The sequence below is a fragment of the Calidris pugnax genome, unplaced genomic scaffold (assembly GCF_001431845.1).
Source record: "Calidris pugnax isolate Ruff unplaced genomic scaffold, ASM143184v1 scaffold150, whole genome shotgun sequence".
NCBI classification, from domain to species: domain Eukaryota; kingdom Metazoa; phylum Chordata; class Aves; order Charadriiformes; family Scolopacidae; genus Calidris; species Calidris pugnax.
This window is the reverse complement of record NW_015091300.1, coordinates 1803950-1813748: the sequence shown is the minus strand read 5'-3', so window position 1 is coordinate 1813748 and position 9799 is coordinate 1803950. Positions and strand designations below refer to the sequence as shown.

The 9799-nt window shown below is 51.1% G+C and overlaps 1 protein-coding gene across 3 annotated transcripts in view; it reads left to right on the top strand.

The window, feature by feature from the left end:
- The window catches only part of CTIF (CBP80/20-dependent translation initiation factor), a 153554-nt gene that overhangs the window by 136380 nt on the left and 7375 nt on the right, over positions 1-9799 (top strand). The window lies entirely within an intron of this gene.

Genomic DNA, 9799 nt, shown 5'->3' with positions numbered 1-9799 from the left:
AGAGGTTGGTGCAGGGAGGATAAATAACTCCCCATCTAATTGCCTTTCCCCCCACGTCTGAGTCTGCGGTGCGGCGCGTAGACGGGTATCCACTCCCCTCCTCCCTTCTTCTTAGCGCCTGTTATCTCCCGGGGCCATGCCGTGTAATTTAGCAAAATATTCTAACGCGGTAATTAACGTCTGAACTTCAAGAGGGCACTGCCTTTTCACTGTCTCCTTCAGAGGAAGAGAGAGGAAAACCTTCCCGGCTGCAGTCAGGCGAGCGAGGAGGGCGGTGCTGTTTGGAGAAAAAAAAAAAAAAAATGTATCTTTTAACGTGTTGGGCCTTTTTTTTTCCTTTTTTTTTCCCTTTTTTTTCCCTTTTTTTTTCCTTTTTTTTCTTTTTTTTTCCTTTTTTTTTCTTTTTTTTTCGTTTTTTTTTTTCGTTTTTTTCTTTTTTTAATCGCTCTCGCTTTTAAAAAGCGTCAGCCTTTTGAGTCAAAAAAAAAAAAGGGTCTTTGACAGTATAATGAGATGCTAAAAAAATGAGATTTTTTTTTAAAGATTAGGTTCCTAGTTGGAGAATGGGACAGAATTTTTCCTTTGTTGGATGAGACACCAAGGGACCAAAGGCACCAAAGGACCCTGACCCTGCACCACCCTTTCACCCAAGGTCACTCCATGAGGCCAGATCTGACCAGAGAAAATAAGTCCTTGGTGAAGAAGGGGATTGATTTCCTCGTAGAAGTCCCCCACTGGTCCTCCCCGTGTGGTTCTGCAAAGAGCAGTGGTTTGGTGTCTGAGCTGGTAGGACTGGGGCAAACTGGGAGGTGGTTTGTAGGAGGAAAGGATGGAGGAGGGATGAGGGATGCAGGCGTAGGAGGGAAGGAGGGAGGAAGAGGAGACTGGGAGTCAGAGACATGGGAGAAGGAAGGAGATATGGGGAGAACAAACAAGGGGGGAAACATCCTGAGAATCCAGAAAAGGAGGATTGAAGAACTGGGAGAAAAGTCTGGGATTTGGAGCAGGCAGGGGACACTGATGCGTGGGGAGATGTGGACCTTCAGAGCCGCGGCAGGAGGTCACTTGCTGGAGCAGGGCCTGCAAAGAGGAGGAACGAGCAGACGTGTCTGTCTGTAGGACCGAGCTCCTGGCAGGGAAAAAATTCCCCTTTAATCAGCATCGTTTCAGTCCAAGGGTGGAGCTGAGGTGAAGGAGATGGGGTGATACGTGGGTGAGGACAGACCAAAACAAGGTGGGCAGCACGACGCCTTTGAGGCCAGGTACTCCTTTGAGTATTTCACATGCAGAAACATAAATTCTTGGAAAGCTATGCAACTTGTTTAGTCCCAGCATTAAAACCCTGATGGCCATATTTGAAATCGGGCAGGGGAAATGCCAGCCTTGTTTCTCCGAGACCCGTGGAGAAGGCAGAGGAAGCAATTAGGGCAGATAAAGAAAATGAAGCCAGATACCATCTCACAGGATGGTCCCTCCTCCTCGCGTGGTTTTGTTTTTCTCCTTCGCCCTCCCGTACCAGGCATTGTTAGTTCCCAAAAAACCCTTTCAATGGGATGTAAACACCACTATTTGCGTCTGCCGCCGGGCCGCTCTCGCTTTCTCCGCGGAGCCAGGAAAGCGGAGAGCGTCCGGGCGAGCCAGGGTGGAGCCCGTCGCAATCAAGTGCGATGGTCTCTCGCTGCTCCTTCTTTCCATGTTTTGTGTTTCCCAGGGACCCTTGGGATGAGATCACATCCTCCTCTCCCGGGGTTATTATGTCTTCGGGCCAGGCAGGATGAAGCCGGCCGTCTGGGTGGCTGGGTCTCCCTCTGAGCGCAGACTGGGTGGCTCTATCCTTCTGTCTCAACCACCTTCGGGTCCACCTCCAGCCAGGGGATGTGTAACCAACCAGGCTACTGTTGGCTTGCAGTGTCTGGCTTGATGAGTGACCCGATTTTCTTCATCATTGTCTCCAGTAATTGCCTCTTAATGGTTTCCATCTTCGAAGGAATCCCTTCTGCTCTTCCAGATCTGGGGAGAGAGAGTCATGTTTCATGGTTTCCCTTGTCTACAGTGGAAAGGAGTAGGAGGAGTTTCCCACGATTGGCTACAGGATTTTGTTCCTCTGGCCTTTAATTCAATTTGCTGTTAAGTATCTCTGGGTTCCTCAGGAGCCTGACAAGGAGGATAACCAACATTTTGGTTTACTGGATGCAATAAACAAACTAATCTCTTCTTACCATCCTCCCAGGGAGTCTTGGTTGGGTAATAGGAGAACCAAAGTCTCCTCCTCAGCTGAGAGCACCACCTCACTGTAAAAGGAGTTGGTGCCACCAAACAGACTCCTTCAAGTTGTCCAAAATACCTTAGGGGAGATGCCTCCTATGGACACAGCTGTGGACACAACCCTGCTGGTAGGATCAGCTCCAGCCCAGAGCTTCTTTCCCCCTGTGCCACCTCCTCTGAGCAGCTGTTTATGGCACCAGCAATGACCCATACTGGTGGCTTCTTCCTACTGGAGCGGCGTGAGTTGCAGTCAGCGTGTTCTCACCCAGGCTGAGACCAGGCCACCCCAGTCAGGGAGCTGGGAAGAGGGACCCCTTTATGAGGTGCATGGGCTGGTGGCACCTTGTACCTCTTCAGCGGGCTTGAAGACTTCACCAGATCTCCTGGGAGGGATGAGCAAAAGGCCATGGGGAGAAAAGGACCGTTGCTAGTGGATGCAGCCTGACACAGGCACCTTTCCCAGCTCAGTTGGGTTTTCAGAGCCCAACAACTAACATTTTGGAGCACAGCAGAACCTGTGCCTCACACAGAGATCAGCACAGGCAGCTCCGTAAGGGAAAGGTTTTCTCCAAAACTTTGCGTTTGGGCAACCTTAGCATCAAATGGGGGAGCAGAGAAGATGCCACTTATGCCTGTGGACATCTAAAGGGCTTCTCTTTCCAAGTGCTCACTTGTTTCTTCTCTAGGGAAAGGTCTCACCTGCCTTCCTTAGCCCCCAGGGTATGCCCAGAGAGGGATTCGGTACCCCTTTAGAGAGAGTCCTGGGTCGAGGAGCTGATACTTCTGATGGAAGCAGATTGTAGAAATCCTGAAACTGGCTTTGCTGGTGGAGCATTTCGTAATTCCTCATCCCCCACACCCTCCTTCGTACTTTGCATTTTCCCCAGTCTTGGCTGTTTTCACCACCAGAAGAAAAGGGGAGCTGTAGCAATTGCTTGGAGCTCAGACAAGTGCGTGACTCTCCCCATGCAGAGCAGCCGAGCGGTCCCATGGATCTTATCTCAGGCATCTTCCTTCAAGACTTGCGACAGAAGGTTGATAAGGGGCTGCTGGAAAAGCAGAAAACAGCTATTGATGTCTTTCTGCGGAGAGCCTGTGAAGAGCAGCAGAACTGGCTTCTGCTCTCAGGAGGACCCATCTAGCAGACTGTGAAGCTTTCAGGAGGTTTGGGGGGCAGGATTTGCCCAACTGTGGTCCATTAGACCACCAAGAGTGCCTGCAGAGCCGTGTCAGTGGGACAGCACACCCTGCCTTAACAGCCTTCCTGGTTGTAGGGGATGATCATAAAACCATGAAAGTCACAGAATGCTTTGGGTTGGAAGGGACCTTTAAAGACCATCTAGTCCACGCCCCTCTGCCATAAGAAGGGACATCTTCAACCAGATCAGGTTGCTCAGAGCCCTGTCCAACCTGACCTGGAATGGCTTCAGGGATGGGGCATCTACCACCTCTCTGGGCAACCTGGGCCAGCGTTTCACCACCTTCATTGTAAAAAATGTCTTCCTTATGTCCCACCTGAATATCCTCTCTTTTAGTTTAAAACCGTTCTCCCTGGTCCTGTGACAAGAGGTCCCACTAAAATGACTGTCCCCATCTTTCTTATAAGCCCCCTTATGAGGAGATGTCCATGACGATCCTGACCTCAAAGGCAGAACAGATCCATCTTGTGGAGGAGAAAGTCCACCCTGGCCCTTCCCAAGGGCTCCTCTGGTTAAAATCAGGACTAGGAACCACCATCTCTCCTGCATCCTTTCAAATATGATGTGTTCATTCTACTTAAGCGCCAAGTGGCACAATTAGCTGGTTTTTTTTCCTTCTTCCTAATTGAAATGCATCTCCATTTTCACCCATTGCCTGGTTGTACACCAGTGAGCTGGTTGCTACACCCAGATGATGCATTCCCACCACGTCGGTTCCTCTGCGGTCATGGTCCCCGCTCCCCAGAGGGAATACCAGCAGGCACCTCCCCGTGACCTACACCTTGGATGAAAAGCATACCTGTGGGCAAGGACCAAGGTTCCCAGGCTGGAGCTTCACGCCCCAAGGCCATCTGGCTGTCCGTGCGTGTTGCCACCTGGATGGATGAACCTGAGCCGCCCGCTGGGGCAAGCGGCGCGTGGGCTGCGGTCGGTCCAGCTTTCACCGGGTCTCAGGGACGTCCCAACCTTTCTCCGTGGCTCTGGGTGGATGATTCCAAGCTTTCCATGCTTTCCCTCGCTGCTGGAGTCATCACCAAAGCATCAGCAAACGCTGCACGCTAAGAGGTAGTTTGTGGCCAGCGTTGCTTGGATGTCGTTTTGCAAGCGATGTCGTACCCGCTAATTAGCGCCGTGCCTCGCAGGAGAAATGTCACTGTGGCTGGGAAGGAAAGGGTAATGTATGCGTTGGGCTGCTCCCACTCCATCTCCCGGCGAGAAGTTGCTGAGGAACACGATTAAACCTGCGGGGTGTGGCGATAAGGGACGGTGGGGCAGGTTCTCCGGTCCTTCTCGTGGCGTGGGCACCCCTGAGAATCCCAAGTAAGCACTTTAGCTTCTCATGCAGCCCAGGTGATCTCAGAAAGCAGATAATAAACCCAAATATTCATGGGTATGTGAATCCCATCAGCTCCTGGTGGTCTGCATCGCGTGGATGGGCGTCCATCGGTGTTCAGGAGGACCAAGCTGGTTCTCTCCATGATGAGAGAAGGGCGACAAAGATGGTGAAGGGTCTGGAGAATAAGTCTTATGAGGAGAGGCTGAGGGAACTGGGGTTATTCAGCCTGGAGAAGAGGAGGCTGAGGGGAGACCTTCTTGCTCTCTACAACTCCCTGAAAGGAGGGTGTAGAGAGGTGGGGGTCGGTCTCTTCTCTCAAGTCACTGGCGACAGGACAAGAGGAAAAGGCCTCAAGTTGCGCCAGGGGAGGTTCAGGCTGGATATTAGGAAAAATTTTTTCACTGAAAGGGTTATCAGCCATTGGAATGGGCTGCCCAGGGAGGTGGTTGAGGCACCATCCCTGGAGGTGTTCAAAAGAGGGGTTGATGTAGTGCTGGGAGGTATGGTTTAGTGATGATGCTCCTTGTTTGTTGTATGGGTGTCTATTTTTGTCAGTTAGGTTGACGGTTGGACAAGATGATCTTTGAGGTCCCTTCCAACCTAGAAGATTCTGTGATTCTGTGAAGCACAGCTGCAGTTTTGGGGTTTCTTTGCCCCTTCAACCACTGTTGCATGTCCACCCCATGGGGTTCATGATGTTTACCTCTGCAAAGGTGTAAAGAGCAGATTTTGAGGCCCTAGCTCAGGGGAGAGCGGTCCCGGTAGCACGCCAGGGAAACCAGTTGCGCTCAAGAGCCACCACTGCATCTCCTCCACCACACAGCACTTCCAGGAGCAGACCCTACAGTTTATTTTGGGTTGCTTATGAAAATATTTAGCACCCGGACCCTACCTGAGAGAACCTTGCCCCGGTGCTCCATCTCTCAGCAGGACAGAGAAATTGGGAAGAGGAGGAGCCCGATGGTGGAAGGGGAGTCCACCAGCCTGCAAAGCTGCTAGTCCAGCAGCAGAAACAAAAGCCAGAAAGAAGCCTTTCGCAACCGTGGTTGGGTATTATACAAGTGGCCGGGCAGATTCTGGCATGCAGCCTCCTCTCTTAGGAAATCAAGCAGACTCTTTGTCTGCTTTCCAGCAGGAACTGCTGCTTTCATGGCCCCGGCTTCGCCCGATGCGGGGGAAACCGGCTGGAGAGCAAAGGGAAGTTCTTCTCGTAGACAGGCCCCAGCCTCCAGGGGATGATTTGATGGTTAAACCCAAGAAGTGTGCGTGAGTCTCCAGCTCCTTTCTTCCACTCCCTCCTCCAACCTCCATCAGCTGGTTTGAAGCCTGTGGGAAGCCGGTGGAGAAAGGATGGGATGGGATGATGCCCACGGTGGGATCTGGGCAGATGCACGCAGCGGGGAGGAGCAGTTATAAATAGTGAAATAAATAATAATTCCGCCGTGGGAGTGCCAATTTAGTGGGTATAGCATGTTTACGTAAAAATATTTAAAGCACATGTGAATTAGATTGCAAGTGATGATTGCCATTGGTTGGGTTCAGGTTTATGGTCACGCCAGGGTTGTGATTTTTTTTTCCCCTGGAGGTCCCGAGGCGTTTGCACCCTTTTTCCTTGCGGTGCTGTCACAGCTGGTGACACGGGGGTCCAAGAGCTCTGGGAAATGCTGTGCTGTGTGCACCCTGCAGCTTTGGGGTGCTCACATGGGGCAGCTGTGGGTGGGGATGAAGCACCCTTTGGTGCCTACACCCAGGGGAAGATCCAGCCCCCACCCCTCCAACATGCTAGAAACGTAGTTGTGATCAGGAACACGCAGAGAAACAGTGGCATCTTTCTGATCCTTCTGAATTCAGATCGTTGCACTGATTGATGTGGCTGACAACCATCTGTGGCCGTGGACTTGGGACTCTGGTTCCTGGAGCACCAGCAGATCTGCCTACTGGGCCCTCCTCTGCTGCGTAGGGTCGTACTGGGTTTGGTGGGCAGGTTGTGAGCCCCCCAACCCATGTATCATAGGCAGAGGTTGAACTGTGGCCCTTGGGACTGGTATCTTTTGATGCTTCGATGAAGCAGTGGAGCGTATGGTGTCTGGATGGACAAGGTGGGGCACATGGTGCCTGGATGGACAAGGTAGAATACATGGTATCTCAATCATAGAATCATAGAATGGTTAGGGTTGGAAGGGACCTCAAAGATCATCGAGTTCCAACCCCCCTGCCATGGGCAGGGACACCTCCCACTAGAGCAGGTTGCTCAAGGCCACAAGGCTCAATGGAGCAGTGGAGAACGTGGTGCTTGGATGGATGTGGTGGAGCACATGGTGCCTCAATGGAGCGGTGGAGCACATGGTGCTTGGATGGATGAGGTGGAGCACATGGTGCCCTGATGGATGAGGTGGAGCACATGCATTCTTCGTATTCGGCCAACTCACATCAGATGAGGTCCAGGAGGACAGCATGAGGGTAGAAGGTGCCTGCCCAAGTCTGGGGGTAGGACGTAGTCTCTATTTCACCACAGGTAGATAAGACTATTCCTCATTAGCGCTTGACAGTGACTTATTCATCCTCACAACCACCTTTTGAAGTGGAGAAGAGTGTCCCAACTCCGCGGGTGGGAAGCTGGAGTAAGGAAAGCCCAAGTGAAGTTGCAGCCCTTTCCCAGACCACGTCACTCTGGCAGAGAGCAAGATCATCGAGGAGACCACAGCAGAAGAAGGGCTAGAATTGGTCCTTCCTAATCAATGCTAACTCTGCTTTTCTTGCTTTTAATTTTCACATTATGTATTTCCCGTTTACTCAAGAATAGCAAAAATAGGAAAAGTGAGTATACATTTAATTTGCAGCCCTACTTTGTCCCATGCTCACGAGCAAAATGCCCCAGGAGTGTATTTTTGGACTGTTTATATTTGTCCCAAATTGATAAGTTGGTTTTTTTTTTTTTCCCTTCTTGTTGTTGGGTTTAAAATAATCTCATGGGTTTTCTTGCAAAGAATCTGTGAACTGTTTGGGAGAACTTATCTCAGAGCGTGCGGCTGGGGCTTAACTAACATTTTCCAAACAACTCAGCAGAAAGATAAACTGGGGAGGCTGGGGAGGGGTAGGAGGGGGGACTTGCATGTCCTCAAAACCCTGGCTGAAGCTTTGGTGAGATAAAAACCCCATGGACCACACGCTCATCGAGATGCTGTAAACACCGTCTTCAAAGCAAACAAAGTGCTCCCTGCTGGAAACAGAAGAGGGGGGAAGACAAAACTTTTGAGAGCAATGAGAATTCCTTGAATTACCTCTTTTTTTTTTTTTTTTTTCCGAGCTATTTTTTCCAGCGGCTGGGGAGCTGGTCAACAGATAGGCGTTTATTTGTAAAGAAAAGGAACCATGAAAAAACAAGAGAGGGAAGGAAAGATAAGGCTGAGAATCAAAATTGTGCCTTCAACTAAAGGATGTGACTTCGGAGCACGTTTAGTTATGCCCAGCCATTTAAATATGGGCAGTTTTAATTAATCCAGCCGCTTTTCCGAAGTTTGCCTTGCCCTGATGAATTTCGGATACTGATGAAGGTAGTTTTCCCAATTTTTCTCCTTTTTCTCAGCGTTTAGGGCACGCACTCGGCTCCCCGCTGCGTGCAGGGATTAGGTTGGGGCCAGCAAGGCTTTGTTCAACCCAAGGTGATGGAGTGGAAGCGGCCGTAGCTTCAAGTGTTGCCAGAAGCAGTGATTTTATCAGCCACCTCATGGGACAGTGAATGCTCCAGCTCACTTTCTTGGCCGATGGAGAATCTCTGTGATTTTTTATCTGCTTGAAAAACAACCAGAACCTTGTGCTTTCTCTTGTGGTTTTCGCAAAAAGCCTGAAACGGCGGCGTTGTGCGCGTGACAAAGTCGTAAATATGAAAACAAAGTAAAAAAATGTGTATTTTCTGGTTGGGTTTCGAGGGTCCTTGCTCATGGTTTCAAGCTTTGTGGGGTGAGATGTGCCGAGCTACTACGCTTTGCCATGGCCGGGTAGAGCCATTGACCCTCACTGCATAAAATCATAGAATGGTTTGGGTTGGAAGTGACCTTAAAGACCATCTAGTTCCACCCCTCTGCCATGGACAGGGACACCTCCCACCAGACCAGGTTGCTCCAAGCCCCCTCCAACCTGGCCTTGAACCCCTCCAGGGATGGGGCAGCCACAGCTTCTCTGGGCAACCTGGGCCAGGCTCTCACCACCCTCACACCAAAGAAGTTCTTCCCCACATCTCATCTCCATCTCCCCTCTTTCAGTGTCAAACCCTTCCCCCTAAATCCTATGGCTCCCCTCCCTGATCCAGAGTCCCTCCCCAGCTTTCCTGGAGCCCCTTGAGGGACTGGAAGGGGCTCGAAGGTCTCCCTGGAGCCTTCTCTTCTCCAGGCTGAACTCCCCAACTCTCTCAGCCTGTCCTCCCAGCAGTGGGGCTCCATGCCTTGGAGAGTCTAGGTAGCCCTCCACTGGATTTATTCCAACAGCTCCATGTCTTTCATGTGCTGAGGACTCCAGAGCTGGACACAGGACTCCAGGTGGGGTCTCCCCACAGCGAAGCAGAGGGGTAGAATCACCTCCCTCGCCCTGCTGGCCACACTTCTCTTGATGCAGCCCAAGACATGAGGGGCTTTTGGGGCTGCCAGCACATGTTGCCAACTCATGTTGAGCTTCTCATCCACGAGCACCCCCAAGTCCTTCTCCTCAGGGCTGCTCTCAGTGGGCACACCACAGGTCTGACCCCATTCCGTGCATAGCAACATTTTGGGTCTCTCTTGGAAGTTCCTCCTTCTCTCAAGCTCATGTTTGTCACCCGAAGTCCATGGAGAGCAGAGCAGGGTTGGGGTTGGTGCACCCAAGACACTGTAGTTTCGCTGCAACCCATGGCCACTATATAATCAGTCTAGAAGGAGCCGTGTTAATTACGGTGTGTTAGATGTAACTTTCCCATCGGGTAATTTTGTGGCTGTTAGAGGTGTCCCCACGGGGACGGAGAAGTTCA